The sequence below is a fragment of the Lissotriton vulgaris genome, chromosome 7 (genome assembly GCF_964263255.1).
Source record: "Lissotriton vulgaris chromosome 7, aLisVul1.2, whole genome shotgun sequence".
NCBI lineage: Eukaryota > Metazoa > Chordata > Amphibia > Caudata > Salamandridae > Lissotriton > Lissotriton vulgaris.
Genome location: NC_141695.1, coordinates 248803974 through 248822630, shown reverse-complemented (window position 1 = coordinate 248822630; position 18657 = coordinate 248803974). Strand labels below are relative to the sequence as shown.

General features: G+C 41.5%; 1 protein-coding gene across 1 annotated transcript in view; it reads right to left on the bottom strand.

Annotated features, from left to right (window-relative positions):
* LOC147701309 (von Willebrand factor-like) overlaps positions 1–13770 on the bottom strand; it is a 37210-nt gene extending 23440 nt beyond the window's left edge. The window contains exon 1 of the mRNA XM_086930030.1: positions 13700–13770. The gene's annotated coding sequence lies outside the window, so the exon portion shown is untranslated. The remainder of the gene's footprint in view (positions 1–13699) is intronic.
* Positions 13771–18657: the final 4887 nt, after the last annotated feature.

Genomic DNA, 18657 nt, shown 5'->3' with positions numbered 1-18657 from the left:
AGTTTATGTATGAGTATGTGAGAGGGTGTAGGAGTATGTGTATGGGTATGTAAATCCATATACCCATGTCTTCATGAGTATGTGACTCTCTGTATGAGGATGTAAATGGTTCTCACACTGTCTGTATGAGTACGTAAGAGAGTGTGACATTCTATGTATGGGAATCTGAGAGTGTATAAGAGTTTGTTTATTGGTATATACATGGATATAAAGGGACCTTGAATGGGTATGTGACAGTAGGTGACATTCAATCTATGGGTATGTGAATGGCTATAAGGGTATTTACATGGTAAATCGATTGGATATGAGAGTGTCTTTATAGGTATGTCAACGGGTATAGATGTGTCTACATGGGTATGTGAGAGGGTGTGGGAGTCTCTGTATGGATATGTGAATGAGTATAAGGGTGCATATAGGGATATGTGAGAGGGTGTCAAAGTACCTGTATAGGTATGTTAATGGATATATTGATGTTGATATGGGTATATAACAGGGTCTAACAGTCTACGAATGGGTATGTGAGAGGATGTGAAAGTTATTTGAATCGATATGATGATGTTGACAGGATTATGTGAGCGTGTGTAAGAGTCTCTGCATAAGTATGTCATTGGTTATAACTCTATATGGCTATGTGAGATGATGGGACAGTTCATGGATGGGTATCTAAGAGGATGTGAGTCTCTCTATGGTTATGTGAGAGGATGCCAGAATCACAGTATCAGAATGGAAATGGGTATTACAGTGTCTTTATTGAGTTGTGAGAGGGTGTAAGAGTCTAAGTATGTGTATCTGTATGGATATGTGAATGAGTATAAGGGTGCATATAGGGATATGTGAGAGGGTGTCAAAGTACCTGTATAGGTATGTTAATGGATATATTGATGTTGATATGGGTATATAACAGGGTCTAACAGTCTACGAATGGGTATGTGAGAGGATGTGAAAGTTATTTGAATCGATATGATGATGTTGACAGGATTATGTGAGCGTGTGTAAGAGTCTCTGCATAAGTATGTCATTGGTTATAACTCTATATGGCTATGTGAGATGATGGGACAGTTCATGGATGGGTATCTAAGAGGATGTGAGTCTCTCTATGGTTATGTGAGAGGATGCCAGAATCACAGTATCAGAATGGAAATGGGTATTACAGTGTCTTTATTGAGTTGTGAGAGGGTGTAAGAGTCTAAGTATGTGTATCTGAATGGGTATCACACTGTCTTGATAAGATTGTGAATCAGAATAAAAGAGGCTTGTATGAGTCTCTGAAAGGATTTTAGAGTCTGTCTACAGCTAAATGAATGAGTATAAGGATGCCTGTATCTACATACTTCTATCACTGGGTATACGGGTGTCTGTGTAAGTATGTAACAGAGTGTGACAGTGTATGTATAGGTATGCGGGAGGCTGTGACAGTAGATATCTGGTTATGTGAGAGGGTGGGTGAGTATGTGTGTGGGTATGTGAATGGGTATAAGTGTGTCTACGTGGATGTTTGAGTTAATGGAGGAATTTCTGGAGTCAGGACATATGCTCAGCCCTCTTTTATAACATGTACAAGGGGTCAGAAAACATCTAACCTGACCCTTTTATTCAATTTGCAAACTTATTTTTAGCCCCAGAGACCTTTTCCCCAACAAACAGAATGGCAGCCACAACTTTTCTGTGAAGGCGTGGCCAGTCAATCAGGAGTTAGCTGGTGTGGGTGAATCCACGGACACATTTAATTTTCAGGTAATATCTCTAAAAATACTGAAGGTATTTACACCAAATCTTTAAAAGCACGATCTGCTTACCACCATCTAGCTTCCTGAAAAAGTTGGTGTAATTCTGTACAGCGATTGGGGCTTTAGACTTGTTCAAAGTTTCTCTAGGAATTAACATGGGGAAAACGCATTTTGGGAACCCCATTTTTTCTCAGTATGCATACATATAGATTTGGCACTTATAGTTACCTAAGCTAACTAAAACTTACACCCTCACAATACGCTGCTTATGAACTCATATATTATGTCATTCATGGTATGTTTTATGACATCGCTGATGATATCTCAAAGGCCAGTGACATTTTTTCAAGCCTTCTGTGATGGAATCGAAATTGATAATGTCTAGCAGCATTCTGGCGGCTGCATTTTGTGCTTGCTGAAGTTTGCCATTGTGCTGTTGAAGGCCTAGGTATGGGGCATTCCCATAGTCCAATCTAGTCATGGCTACGACCGTCACTAGGGTTTTACTGCTTCAGGGGGAATGAAGAAGCGCACTTGGCGGATTGATTTTAATGTGAGAAACACCGAAGGGATGACTTTGCTGACCTGGTATTGAAAGGTCATCAAAAATAACACCCAGGATCCTCACTTTATGGACTGGGGTAGGGTGAGCACCCATATTGGAAGGCCACCAGTTCTGTGACCAGAAGGATGTATCAAAACCCAGTAGGAGGACCTCTGTTTTTGTTTCATTAAGCTTTAAACAGTCTGTCTCCATCCATTGGTTTATGTGGGACATGCATTAGTTAAAGCAATCAGCTGTTTCCTCTGGCCTTCTAGAGATGGACACCACAATTTGGTTGTCATCAGCGTAAGATATAAGTGTGAAGCCGAATGGCCTGATGATATTAGCTGATGGGGTCACATACAGGTTAAACAGGGTGGGGCTTAGAGAAGAGCCCTACAGCACCCCATTGGCAGCATGAACTATTCTGAGCAGGAGTCCCCAATCTTAACATATTTCTATCTGTCGATCAGCTTTTGAGTGGACTTCTTGACTTCCACCTCTTGGAGCCTTCTGATTAGAATGTCATGTTTCACGGTGTCAAAAGCCACCGACTGATCCAACAGGATCAAGGCGGCCTTGGCACCCGTGTCCAGTATTGCACAGATCTCTCTGCTGTGATGATCAGTGCGGTTTCAGTGCCATGTCAGAAACCGTACTGAGAGGAGTCCAGCAGGTCTGCCAAGGAAATGAAGGTCGTAAGTTGTGAGTTAAGAATTTTTTCCAGGCCATTGGCTGGGAAGGGTATCCTTGCTATTGGTCTTTAACTGCGTCTGGAAAGACACCTGAGAAGAATATTTCTTTGAAAAGTGTATTAAGTTGTTCACTGATTTTATATGGTGCCATATGAAATATGTTGGGAGGACAGGGGTCTAAGGGTGCTCCGAAATGTATTGATTTAATTACCTGCTCTACCTGTTCTATGTTTGGAGGCACAAAGGAGTCTGAAGCATTGATGGGACATACAGGGATTGTGCCGGGAGTGACTAGCGTGGGTTCATCCCAGTCTGAGAGGGATTTGAAAATGGTTTGTACTTTGTCCTTTAAATAACCAGCTAGTTGGTTGCAGAAAGCACTAGCTTCATAACTGATGACATCATCAAGTGAGTGTAAGTGTTTTCAAGAGTTTATGTGTGTTAAACATATATACTAATCTACTACCAAAGTTACATTAGTATAATAGATGCACTACTACTGAGTAATAATACTTCTCACATGTATGTGACTGTGTGACTGCATGGGTGAATAAGTGTTTGTGGGTGAGTGAGATTTTGTGTGAGTGGCTATATTGGTAAATGAGTGGATGTGTCAGGAGCTGTATGGGTGAGTGAGTGAGTAGCCATGTGATTGGCTCTATGGGTGGGTAACTGTGTTTGTAGTGACTGTATGGGTGAGTGAATGGGTGTCTGAATGGCTGTATATGTAGTTGACTGGATGTGTAAGTTGCTGTAGGGTTGAATGAATGGCTGTTTGAGGAGGTGTTTGGTTAAATGAGTTAGAGTGTGAGTGACTATTGGAGAATGAGTGGTGTCTGTGTGAATGGCTTTATGAGTGAGTGAGCATATGTAAGAGTGCCTGCTTGGTTGTATGTGTTGTTATGTTAGAGATTGTATAGGTGTGTGAGTGCTTGTGTGTATGGGTGAGTGAGTGGTTGTGCAGAGGGCTGCATGGGTGAGTGAATGGGTATGAGAGTAACTGATTCCATCAATAGATGTATTGGTGAGTGAATGGTTATGTGAGAGGCTGTACCGGTGAGTGAGTGAGTATGAGAGGAACTCTATGGATGAGTGAGTGGTTGTACTGCCTGAATGAGTATGCGAATGAGTATGTTTGTTTTGTGGCTGTGTGAGTGGTTCCATGAGAGCTTGTATGAGGGTATAAGCGAGTGTGTGAGCCATTCTCTGGATGTTGTGATAAGTGATATCATTTGAGATATCATCGGTGATATCACTGACCAGGTCATAAGCAGTTCTTTGCAGGGAGCATAGGTCATAGTTAGCTCAGGGGAACAATACAGTCACTGGCTCACCTGTACAGATACTCACACACCTACTTATTCACCCATGCAGCCTCCCACACATCTACTCACACACCCTTATAGCCACTCTGACACCCACACCACACTGAAACAGTATCACTCATTAGAATTACAAAAAGTATAGTACTTTAACTTATGCAGTAACTTGGTATGTATTGTTAACTCTTGGAAATGTTTACAACATCACTGATGATACCACTAATGATATCTCAAACGATATCACAGATTTGATTTGGTTGTCGAATTTATATAGCGCACAAATGCCCAGGTGCATCTAGGAGCACTGCGGAGGAAATTGCGGGAGATGGGATATTTTATTTTGAAAAAAGCCATGTCTGTACTAGTTTTCTGAAACCGAGCAATATTGGGAAGCTTTTGGTATTTACCGATAGCGAGTTCTACAGTCTCACTGTACCCATGACAAAGCTCCTTCCTCCCCAGCAAGCTTTTCTATATTTTGGTGTCTGGAGGAGCTTTCTCTGTGCTGCGCATAGGTGTCTTGAGGATGGTACCATGTGAGGTGTTTCTTAAAGAATTCTGTCCTTTACCGTGGGCAGCTTTATACGCTAGACACAGGGATTTGAAATCTATTCTTTTATTCATAGGAAGCCAGTGACATTTTTTCAAGCCTTCTGTGATGGAATGGAATTTGATAACGTCTAGCAGCATTCTGGCGGCTGCATTTTGTGCTTGCTGAAGTTTGCCATTGTGCTGTGGAAGGCCTAGGTATGGGGCATTTCCATAGTCCAATATAGTCATGGCTACGACTGTCACTAGGGTTTTACTGCTTCAGGGGGAATGAAGAATCGCACTTGGCGGATTGATTTTATTGTGAGAAACACCGAAGGGATGACTTTGCTGACCTGGTATTGAAAGGTCATCAAAAATGACACCCAGGATGCTCACTTTATGGACTGGGGTAGGGTGAGCACCCATACACCAGTTCTGTGACCAGAAGGGTGTATCAAAACCCAGTAGGAGGACCTCTGTTTTTGTTTCTTTAAGCTTTAAACAGTCTGTCTCCATCCATTGGTTTATGTGGGACATGCATTGGTTAAAGCAATCAGCTGTTTCCTCTGGCCTTCTAGAGATGGACACCACAATTTGGGTGTCATCAGCGTAAGATATAAGTGTGAAGCCGAATGGCCTGATGATATTAGCTGATGGGGTCACATACAGGTTAAACAGGGTGGGGCTTAGAGAAGAGCCCTACAGCACCCCACTTGGCAGCATGAACTATTCTGAGCAGGTGTCCCCAATCTTAACATATTTCTATCTGTCGATCAGCTTTTAAGTGGACTTCTTGACTTCCACCTCTTGGATCCTTCTGATTAGAATGTCATGGTTCACGGTGTCAAAAGCCACCGACTGATCCAACAGGATCAAGGCGGCCTTGGCGCCCGTGTCCAGTATTGCACAGATCTCTCTGCTGCCATGATCAATGCGGTTTCAGTGCCATGTCAGAAACCGTACTGAGAGGAGTCCAGCAGGTCTGCCAAGGAAATGAAGGTCGTAAGTTGTGAGTTAAGAATTTTTTCCAGGACAATAGCTGGGAAGGGGATCCTTGCTATTTGTCTTTAACTGTGTCTGGAAAGACACCTGAGATGAATATTTCTTTGAAAAGTGTATTAAGTTGTTCACTGATTTTATCTGGTGCCATATGAAATATGTTGGGAGGACAGGGGTCTGAGGGTGCTCCGAAATATATTGATTTAATTACCTGCTCTACCTGTTCTATGTTTGGAGGCACAAAGGAGTCTGAAGCATTGATGGGACATACAGGGATTTTGGCGGGAGTGACTAGCGTGGGGTCATCCCAGTCTGAGAGGGATTTGAAAATGGTTTGTACTTTGTCCTTAAAATAACCAGCGAGTTGGTTGCAGAAAGCACATCATCACGTGAGTGTAAGTGTTTTCAAGAGTTTATGTGTGTTAAACATATATACTAATCTACTACCAAAGTTACATTAGTATAATAGATGCACCACTACTGAGTGATAATACTTCTCACATGTATGTGACTGTGTGACTGCATGGGTGTATAAGTGTTTGTGGGTGAGTGAGATTTTGTGTGAGTGGCTATATTGGTGAGTGAGTGGATGTGTCAGGAGCTGTATGGGTGAGTGAGTAGCCATGTGAGTGGCTCTATGGGTGGGTAACTGGGTTTGTAGTGACTGTATGGGTGAGTGAATGGGTGTCTGAATGGCTGTATATGTAGTTGACTGGATGTGTAAGTTGCAGTAGGGTTGAATGAATAGCTGTTTGAGGAGGTGATTGGTTAAATGAGTTAGAGTGTGAGTGACTATTGGAGAATGAGTGGTGTCTGTGTGAATGGCTTTGTGAGTGAGTGAGCATATGTAAGAGTGCCTGCTTGGTTGTGTGAGTTGTTATGTTAGAGATTGTATAGGTGTGTGAGTGCTTGTGTGTATGGGCGAGTGAGTGGTTGTGCAGAGGGCTGCATGGGTGAGTGAATGGGCATGAGAGTAACTGATTGCATCAATAGATGTATTGGTGAGTGTATGGTTATGTGAGTGGCTGTACCGGTGAGTGAGTGAGTATGAGAGGAACTCTATGGATGAGTGAGTGGTTGTACTGCCTGAATGAATATGCGAATCAGTATGTTTGTTTTGTGGCTGTGTGAGTGGTTCCATGAGACCTTTTAAGCGGGTGTGTGAGCCATTTTCTGGATGTTGTGATTAGTGATATCATTTGAGATATCATCAGTGATATCACTGACCAGGTCATAATCAGTTCTTTGCAGGGAGCATAGGTCATAGTTAGCTCAGGGGAACAATAATTGCTAAATTTAACTTTTTTGTACATTTGTAATCTGAGCATAACTATATATATATAACCTTTGTTTTCTTGAATGTAAAAGGTTTTTCAAGAATTATTTTCATAAATGTAACCTGTAATATTTTGAAGTGGATATTTGAGCACCTGTGTGGGTCACTTAGTCCCTGATTATGAGTCTGGCACATGGGGGTGTGGTGGTAGTGGTGTCCCAACTTCCCTATTATGAGTTGGGTAGAGGGCACACCAAAGCTGCACTGCAGCTGCCAGGAAACCGCCATTCCCTGGCAGTGTTGCGGTGTTCAGGGAGCAGTGATATGCTTGGCCAGATCAGTGTATGCCCACTAAGCATATTGCAAGTTTTCTCTCCACCACAGTTTTCATGGCAGTTCCACAGTCATGAAAACTGTACCAGAGACTAAACGAAGGGGGCCCTACTGGTCTCCATGGTGCCTAATGGCCTGTGGGTGCATACAGGGGGCACAACATGCATCCCCCTGTGTGCAGGCACACCAGTTCCTGCACAGCATGATTTACAGCACCTTGAGACCCTAGTAGGTGAGTAGCGAGCTCTACAAATGTATTTATTGATTGATTGATTGACAGTACATGCTGTGCAGGAACTATTTTTGGCATTACCATTGCAGTGCCCATTTTCAGGGCACTGCTGTTGGAAAATCAGAAACAAAGATTGTCAGAAAGAAAAAAAATACAAATCTGGCAAGCAGTCTGACCACTGCTTTGGTGGTGCAGTGGCGGCGGACCCAGCGTCCCATGACCAAAGTTTTAACCAAGCCCTTTGTTTGTGGGAGAATGAGTGTGTATGGGGGACTGTGAGTGTTAGTGTCTCAGTAGCTATGTGAGGTTGTATATGAGTGCATGAGTGGGTCTATAAGAGACTGTGTGAGTGCTTGTGTGGGTGAGTCACTGGTTGTGTCAGAGCCTGTGTGTGTCTGGGAGTGGCAGTGTGAGAGCTGCTATGGATATGTGGGTGGGTATGTTAGTGTGTGCTGTGATTTGGGGATTTCCATACCAGCTGTATTTAATTGAGAGAACCATGCACTCTGCTCTTCCAAGGAGATGTCATTAAGGAATGTATTCCACACACTGAAGTTCAGATTTTCTTCCAATATATTTACGATGCATTCACTCCAGCTAACACTTTCAGATCATTTTTCCATATGGAATATTAGAGGAAATGTTTTTGCTCTCTATTTTCATTTAACTCAAGGGGACCTTTATGTGAGGCCCATTAAGATTTCATTTATCTGAAATGAACATGTATTTCTCTGTGTCAGTCCTTGTTGTTTGTTTCAATGGGTTATTAACTGTTTTTTTTTCTCAAATATTTCTTTGTCACAAATTCATATTCAATTCTTGTGATATGTATGTTCCTGTTTCATGGAAAAGACACTGGTTTTTGAAAAAGTGTAAAACACATATATTGTAATTAATGTTTGAAAAGAGCTGTTCAATGTTTCTAATTGTTTTTAATATAAAGCACTTTTAAATTGTATTACATATCTTCTCGACAACACCAGTATTTGTGATGATGTCCGCATTTGTGAATATAATGTGACTATGTAAGAAAGAGATTTGACTGGAAAAGACAGTTTCATTAATCATCAAAGGTAGTTTCAGCCCATTTCTCTCTTCTTTCATCTTCCAATTGATATCTGAATCATTCTTTGGAGTTCGAGTAGTTCTGTACTAGTAGTGTAGAACTCTGCTTAGGGCATTTCTTTGTCATTTTTTTACATCAAAAATGGCAACAGGAGGCAGAGACCAGCAGGAGGTGGCACAGCAAACCAAAGGAGCACGAGGAATAACTTAAAGATTGTGAAGATGAAGGACCAGCCCTGAAAGCCAAAGTATTGACGGGATTTCTTTACAATTCCTTTCCAGAATCTAAAACAGTTGCAAAGTTTATGGATTGCAACTTCCGGAATGAGACCCTTTCCAGAGGAAAAGCCCAAAAATACTGGAGACGGGCCATCGGCATCCAGGGCTGCACCAACTGTGGAGAGACAACAACCATGTCTGCAACACTATGCTCACAGCTGGTGAACAGTCTGTCAATGTCATGGTCGAGTCAGCAAGGCAACATACTTGTTAATTTTTTATTTATTTGGTCCAGTTTTTTCCACAGCTTATGTGTTTCTGGATTGACCCCTCACCCCCCATTTTTTGCTATTTTGTTTGATAAAAAATACAAAAATTCCAAATGTTAGAAATAAAACTGTTCCAGAAAAAAGGAAGAAATAAAGGTTCTTGTCAGAACAGCCCTTTATGGTTAAAAAAAAGATAAGCTGTATGTATGTGTGTATATATAAAGTGTGTGGCTGTGTCTTAGTGGCTGCTTGGGTGACTGACTAAATGTGTGAGTGCCTGTATATGGGAGTGACTGGCTGTATGAGTGACTGACTGGGTAGATGAGAACCTGTATTAGTGTGTGAGAGACCATATGAGTAAGTGAGTGAGTGTATGAATGGGTTTATGAGTGAGCAAGTGGGTGAGTGAGTTGTTGTATATGTGAGTGACATAATGAGTGTTTAAGTGGCAGTATGAGTGTGTGAGTGACTATGTGAGTACGTGTACGGTTGAGTGAGATGAATGCATGACTGCCTCTATGGGTTAGTGAGTGACTGTGTGAGTGACTGCAAGCGTAAGTCAGTGTATGTGTCAGTGACTGTATGAGTGAGTGACTGGGTGAGTGAGTGGGTGTGTGAGAAATTGGGCATCTGTTGTGGTACTCCCCAACCTTTTGCCTGGTGTTTGATGCAGCTTTGACTGAGGTTTACTGGGTCACTGCCAACTAGCCTCCCAGTAGCAGTGGTCTTTCCCTAAAACTATACCACCATTGGCACACCTTCAGAAACCCCTACAAGTCCATATGAATGGTACCACTGGTATCTAGGGCATTGGGACTGAAGATGATCTACTGGGGCTGCTGCAGAGGTTGTGCTTCCTACGGACCCCTCACCAAGACCATGGAAACTGTTATTGTAGGCTGGTGTTTTGGTGCAGATAATACTGAAAAGTTGCAATGGCACATAGTGCTGTATGCCATGCCATCATGCACTGCATGAGGTATAGGTAAGTCACCCTTACAGCAGACCGTTGAGCCATAAAGCAGGCTGCACTGTATTCCATGTGTGAACATATGTGTATGATCAGTTATGACCCTGTAATATCAACTCCATTCTTGGATATTCTAAGTCCAGAGGGAAGTCGTAGAGAGTACATGGGCTGGTATACTTTTCATTACTAGTTTCTTAGCTCTGTGATTGCTTCACTGCACCCTAATATGTTTGGGCAAGTCAAAAAAATCTTCCCTGTGGAAACATGGTCATAACTATAACTAGCTACTGGCAACTACCACCTGGATCTTTATACATACTGGTTTGGGCTTTGTGTTGGCAGGAAATGAAACATTCTGTATACAACATGCACTCTTTGGTAGCAGACCTTATTAAGTGTATGTGAGGGTACCAAGATACTACCATTTTACATCAGGTGAAATTCTTCATCTCAGGTGAGTCTGTTATACATTAGGCAAAGCCGTTTATGATTAGGAACACAGTCTCATTAGGTGATGTTTTCTTATACCAAGGTATAATTACACGTTTAGGTATTAACATCATTTTGTCAAAAAAGTGATTCAGACCAACACGAAATGTTTCTGAGCACTTTTCCTCTGAGTGCAAAAACATGTTTTGCGCTGGTAAGTAGTCTGAAATCAATGCAAACCAGTGCAGAGCACTGCTTTTCATTTCTTAGTATCAAGGGGGCGTTCCATGGTTTTTACATAGGCATTCCCATGCAAACATCCATGATTTTTGACACAAAGCCCTATCTACTAATATTAGTAAACAGACACCACTTGAAAGCAGCAGTTAAAAGATGAAATGTTTTAAAGTCTTCGAATCTGCTTTTCTGCTGCATTGCACAGTACACACACAATGTAGGAAAAGTTGTAAAAGTCTAAGCATAGTATTATGTACTGGAATCAAACACTTCCAGTACAAAGCCTATGCTAGAGTCAAGATCACACCCTTGCACTGTGGTGCAGAGCGGTGTGTATTGCACTCAGCACCAACATTCTGTGTGAGCAGTGCTAGGGACAGTGGAGGAGAGTGCCATATCTCTTTAGATATGGTGCATTCGTGCTCTCTCCAGCTCACACAACGTAGCGTAGCATTTATAGTTGCTGCATTGAGTGACTCTTTCTTAAACCTGGCCCCGGGTGTCTAGTTTCAGACATCATTGACCAGGTCAATGTTTAGGTGATGTGGTAATTTCAATAAACAGACTTGAGAAATCAGTGAATTACATACTTACTCACTCATTCTCTCACTCACTCAGTGTATTCTTCGCTTATTTTCACTTAACTGTTCATCAGGTTCTGTATATTTCATGATGCATTAGAATGGTTTCAATGCCACTTTAAAACCACGGATGAACACAATTATAATAATGTTGGTTTGATGGAATAAAATTAATCAGTTTCTTTTTCATGAGTTAAAAAAAAATCTGTTTTACCCCTCTGACTGTCAGCATTCTCTGGCTTTTGAAGGAAAACCTTCCTGAAAATTCAAACTGCTAGCTACTTATTTTAGCTAAATATTCTGCCAAAAGTCAGCACCATGTCAAATGCTACTTATTCCACTAGAATTTTTTGCAGACGTTTTAAACAATTTGACGATTTCATGAAATTTTCAAAGTGTTTTCATGAAATTTCACAATACATTGAGAAGCTACATTTTACAATTTCACAGGAGCCCAATAAAAATCACCGTAATCTCCCGTGATTCATTTATATTAATACATAAGTGGCATCGGTTAGTGAAGGATGGTTTTAAGCATGAGAAGCAGAGGAAAGAACCATTCTGAAGCTAAGTAATATCGAATATGAAAAACGACTGCTCATATTGCATTTAGCCTGAATGGTTATGCCGATACCTGAGTCTGTGCTTTCTGAAATGTCCGCACAGAACTTTTAATAATAAAATACAAAGTGTCCTCACTTCTCGGTGCTTTCAACGTGTGCTTATGAGATGGTTTTCCATAGATGCATATGGGCTTCATGAATTCAGGGTTCCATACTCGGTGAATCATGAGTGCTGCATTCACTAACCTACTGCAGGCTGCTGCATAGCTATCAATCGTGCAGCATGTACAGTGGCACCGGGGCACAGGCTCCATCCGAAGTATGCCTCTTCTTTACTAACAAATGGATATCAGGGGTGCATTATGTGTGCTTGAATTAGGCCTATTGCGCCATTGCTACACTCCTAGTCATAGGCTTGTTACAAATCTTTCCATTTCCAGGGACTTATCTCCCAGGGTAAATACTGCTGGCTTTAACCCTTGGATTGAAGTATTGTTAGACATTTCAGGTGTCTGGTTCTGAGTTTTTGAGGTGTTGAACGTTTATTTTGTTCGAGGTTGTTTGACCTGTTCGATGGTGTATTGATCTATACCCAATGCAATGTCCAGATGCGATTTATCAAGGACCTGCTAGTCTCATGCTTTCCACCCTCTCATTGCCCCAGGTCTTAATTGCCACAATCTTACAACTTTCACAACCCGAGTCCTGCGATATGGCGCCTGAAACGTTTCCTGGTTTCACTGTGAATGATGCATCAACTTTGCCTTTGTGGACTGTGGGGCATATTATCAAGGGATATATCTCCGCTTTTTTGGCTTTAAAAGCCAAGAAAGCGGAGATAAAATTATCTCACTATCAGCAACAGGGTGCTAACACGCAAATTCGCATGTTGTTAAGCGACATTTCTCCTATTATCAAGGATTTCGCTAACCCTGTTAGTGATAAAAAAAAGCAGCGCTAACCGCAGTTAGCACTGCTTTTTTTACAGCTGGTATTTTTCTGACTTAGCCATGATATCCTATTGAAGGTGGATATCATGGCTAAGTTTGTGAGCCCCTATCATCAAGCTAACGCCAATCTTCTAGAGATTATCGTTGGTTTTCCAGTGATAATCTCTCAATTGGCAGTTAGCGCGAGGATTTTTATCACTTCTGAGATAAACCTTGCTAATAGCAAGTTATCTCTGCGATAATTTCCGGTAATGCTTAGCGTTAAAAAATTCGCGGTAAATATCGCTAAACGTTGGTAATATGCCCCTTCGTTTGTTATTACTTGATAGCTGTAATATTTAATAAATGAAAGATCTCCTAAGATTTTTTTTTTAAAAGCAAGAACAAATGGAGATGTTTTGTTTCCAGCAACAGAAAACACTGTCTCAAAATGGACTGATATTTCTAAAGATAAGAGAAACCTACTTATTCCTCTAAATGCACACGACACAAATACCACATGTTAGACTATTATACAGGTACACCGATGCAGTAGTGTCACAGTTGACAGTAAGTGCAGAGACTAATGGGGTACGCGCCGTTTACACATTATCTGTTTAAATATATGCTATTATTTATTTTGTTGTCCTTACTGACATTACATAAAGTTAAGAGATAGTTTTTCAAGACTGAATAAACCATTGAATTGAAGACAGTGAAGCTGCTCTAGTAAGCAAAAAAACATATAAAAAATAAATATTTGGTAGATACAACTCACCTCAGCTGTTTTAGCTCCGAGAAGTACTACTGCCTGAAACCTGTTGCTGCCAGGAGGTTTGTCAAGGTTATATAGCCAATGATGATTTTAAGGCATTGCCATAGTAAATATAGCGTGATGTGCTTCTGCCAATAGCAGCACTGCCAAAATGTATATTTGCAAAAACATCTTACGGGGTGATTCTTTAGCAGACACACACATATGTCTCATGATTAGCAAGAACACATCTACAAGGATACATACAAGGATGCATGCATCATAAGTCTCATGGTTAGTCTGAGAACATTCCCCTCTTCCCTAGTCACTCACATTTTTGTGAGCTGATGCATCTGCTATTTTATTGACCGGGCCTCAATGCATGTTCTCTGACCACTAAACCAGGTCAAAATTGCCTAAAGCCATAACTGGCATATTTAACTTTCTCCTAAGCCGTGATATATAGTGCCTAACATACACCCATGACATGAACATTTAAATGTCCCCTATTGACTAATGCGCCAACCATCCAGTTTTGTGACAGCACAAACATGACTCAAGTCCTACCATAGAAGCCTGGATGCTGCAAGTTTAAAGCTGCAAAACCATTCAAAATGAATCCTTTTGAGGGGAGAAAACCTATCCTTTAAATATAAGAAAAAGATAGGGGGTGGGATTGCTATCATTTTTAACAGAGAATTCAAATGCACTTTGGAATCTGTATCAATTCCAGACTGTGAAGCGGGTCTTTTCAAAATCTCTTTGAACCCCAATTTTACAATGTCAGGCCTTCTGATTTATCGACCTCCAGGCAACCCTTCTCAATGTGTATCAAACTTTGCAAATTTTATTACTCCCTACTTTATGTCATCAAGCAATTTTTCCCTGCTGGGTGATCTAAACCTACACCTAGAAGATCCCACCATCCCCTCATGCTCTAATCTGTTGGAAGACCTAGCTGCACTAAATTTGTCTATAATAAATTCCAGCCCTACTCACATAGCGGGCCATTTGTTGGACCCCATAATATCCAACATCAGGGAACTTACGTACATCGCCACCGTACCTTCTGGCTGGTCCGACCACCATCTCATTAATTTTAGCATTACTTTTCCACCCTCCCCCAGTTTGGAACAAAACACTGATGCCACTTACAGGAAAAATTGGAAGTCAGTCGACATTGATGCTTTAAATGCGGCACTAAATCATAACCCTCCAAGCCTAAACTCCAACATGGACCGCGTAGCAATTGAAACACAAAACTGGCTAACAAATGCAGCAAATAATTGTCTGCCCTCTACTCGCACCAAAGGGAGTAGGCATCGTCCTCCGGCCCCATGGTTTACCGACAGCCTTAAAATTGAAAAATCAAAATGCAAAGTACTAGAACGCAAATGGCGTAAAAAGTACGACCCCAATGCCAAAAGAAGCTATCATGAAGCCAGAAATCATTATCATGCTGCCTGTACAAAAGCGAGAGCTGCTTTTGTCTCTAAAACAATTATCGAAGCAACTAACATGCCTAAAACTCTTTTTTCCAAAGTCAAGGAATTGGCGGGCGCACATACCACACCTGTTGCACCCCCACTAAGCACACAACAATGCCAGGCGTTAGCTTGTTTCTTTACTGAGAAAATCGATAAAATTATCTCAGACATCAAGACAAAAAATTCTGATCCTGACCCTCCCCCTCTTTCTGACCCAATTTTGCCTCAACCCATTGCTCTGGGTGAAAATTTACTGGAAGCCTGGCCGACTCTTTCATTAGAGAAATTGAAAGGAATCCTAAAAACTGTTAAATCCGGCTCCCCTAGGGACCCCATCCCTATTAAAATTATTAAAAAATTGGATGACCAGCCTTTGGAAATCATTGCCAATCTCTTAAACTCATCCCTCGATCTCGCCACTGTCCCAGCCTTATGGAAGCATGCCATGGTGACACCCCTTTTGAAAAAGCCAACTGCAAACCCAGAAATACTGGCCAAATATAGACCTATATCTCTGCTCCCTGCTTTTTCTAAATGTCTTGAGAGACACGTACACTCTACTTTAGCCACTTTTGCAGAAGAAAATTCCCTACTCCATCCTTCGCAATCTGGCTTCAGGGCTGGTTTCTCGACTGAAACCGCCCTGTTAGGTGTCACTGAACACATCAGAAAACTTCTTGACCAAGGCCAGACGGTCGCACTTGTGTTATTGGACCTAAGTGCGGCGTTCGACACCATCTCTCATGAAACGCTTATTAAAGAGCTATATACAAATGGTGTAAGAGGAAAGGCTCTGGATTGGATCAAATCCTTCCTGGCAAATAGAACCTTTCAGATCGCATCTGCACAAGCCGTGTCAGACACCCTACCTGCGTCACATGGAGTGCCTCAGGGGTCCATCCTGAGCCCTCTGTTTTTTAATATCTATCTTAAACCTCTGGCAGAACTTGTTGAAAAGTTAGGTCTAACGCTTATGAATTATGCCGACGACACCCAAATCATTTTTCCCTATCTGAATCTTGTCCCCACTCCCCGTCGTTACTCAAGGAAGGACTATTAAAAATATTGAACTGGATGACAACAAACCAGTTAAAACTGAACGGCGACAAGACGGAAATACTGATTTTGGGTAAGGATCAAGTTCTCTGGAACCCTGCACATTGGCCGGACCAGATGGGCACTTTTCCTACCCCGGGGTCCCATGCTCGAAATCTGGGCTTTATATTGGACAATGCCTTATCCATGGACAAACAGGCCAGTAAAGTAACCGGCCTTTGTCTCACCATAGCTAAATGGTTGAGGAAGATCCTGTGGATGTTGCCGGTGTCAACGCAAAAGACCGTAGTCAATGCCCTTATCACATCAAGGCTTGACTACGGCAACATCCTCTATCTGGGCGCAAACAAATCTGTGATCGGACGACTACAGGTAGCGCAAAACGCTGCGGTCAGACTCCTTTGCAATATTCCGAAGAACTCTGGAGTCTCGAACCATCGTCGGAATCTTCATTGGCTCAGGATAGAGAGCAGAATCCGCTTCAAGGCCCTGAACTACATGTTCAGAATAAAAGCAGGAATAGCACCAAAATATCTCCAATCTCTTGCCTGCCTCTATACGCCCAAGAGAAACCTCCGGTCACAGACAGCAGCCTGTTTCTGCATACCAAGGTTTAAACGTGCAAGAACAGGTGGCAGATCTTTTGCCTATCTGGGACCCTCCCTGTGGAACACGCTTCCCCCCGGTATCCGGAAGGAAGAAAACTACTGTAGGTTCAGAAAGCTTGTAAAGACCTGGCTGTATGAACAATAACCACTTAACAGTCACCTCCTTCTCTGTCCTCAATCTAGCTGTGTCTAGGCGCCGGGAAACCCTTTTTGGGTAGCTGTTGCGCCCTATAAATTGATAATATAAATAAATAAATAAATAAATAAATAAATAAATAAATAAATAAAACCACCTATAAGAATGCATTGTAGCACAAAAGGCAGGGTACATAGAATTTAAATGTAGAAATATTAAATCAACATGTTATTACAGTGACTGGCCCCCAAAAGCAATTTACACCTTAAACACGCTGGTTGGTCATTAGAGAAACACTGGAAGCAATATTACATTAACTCTGCTATTTCAGACTAAGGGCTCACTAGAAAAATAATGCAAAGACTGTGTTTAATATGTATTAAAAAATCAAACATTAAGGGAAAGGGACTTTTAGAAAGTTACTCTTTCCCTCCCTGTAGCTCCTGGAGGCTAATTTACATCAGATGTTATCTCTCAGGAAGATTATGATGAGAAGGGCTACTCTTCTGGGGCATGCCTGCCCTAAGGTGCAATATTATCACAGTAGCAGCACTGAAAGGGAAGAGATGGAGTTAAGAGAAGGGGCCTGCACTGTGAGAGGATCTTGTGGTGTTGGTGTGTGACCTGGTGTCCGGGTCAGGCAGTCTGTGCCACAGCAGCCTATCCCCCTCTGCCCCATCTGCGCTATGATAGACCACAGAGCTTAGGTGTCATACTTGACAAAAGACTCAACCTAATCTCACACATTAATTCCATGGCCAAGAGCGCACGTTATCAGCTGCGCCTTTTATGGGGGATTTGTCGGTTCTTCCCGTAGAATGACCTACAAACCTTGGTCCAATCGCTAGTTCTCTCTAGACTGGATTATTGTAATTCTCTTCTGACTGGCCTTCCCAAATCTCACCTCTCCCCCCTCAAATCCGTCCTCCATTCAGCAGCTCGCTTCATTTCAGGGTCCAAACGAAGTGACCACATCACTCCTATCCTGTCTTCTCTCCTATGGCTTCCTATGGCTTCCCATCGAGGCTAGAGCTGTCTACAAAACAGCGTGCATCACCCACAAAGTTTTGCACTCTTACTCCCCTCGCTATCTGGCGAAGAAACTGAAATTATCTGGAGGCTCAAGACCTTCTCGTAATGCAGAAAAGTTCCTTCTTGAACACCCCTCCTTCAAAAGGGAAAAATTGTTGGCACAATGGTTCTCAGGTAATGCGGTGAGAATCTGGAACTCGCTTCCAGCTTCGCTCCATGCCATCACTTCCATCCAGATCTTCAAAGAGGTGTTAAATATCGATGTTAGTTATATCGATGTTAATAATTTCGATGTTACTAATATCGATTTTTAAATTATTTTTGTGTATATTATTATATATTTATTATGTTTTTAATTTATATTTATGTAATTTTGTATTTTAGTACTGTAGCGGGTAGTGGGTTTATAGGGAAATAGGGTGGGAAGATATTTAATTATGTTAAATTAATTATTACTTAGTAGGAATTATACATTAATTTTAATCAATTGGTAGTTATTTTTAATTATTTGGTAATTAATTTTAATTAATCGATTAATTGATAATTATGTTCTGTAGCGGGTTGTGGGTTTACAGGGGAATAGGGTGGAGAGTAATTTGATTATGTGAAATTAATTATTAATTAGTAGGAAATATAAATTAATTTTAATTAATTGATAATTAT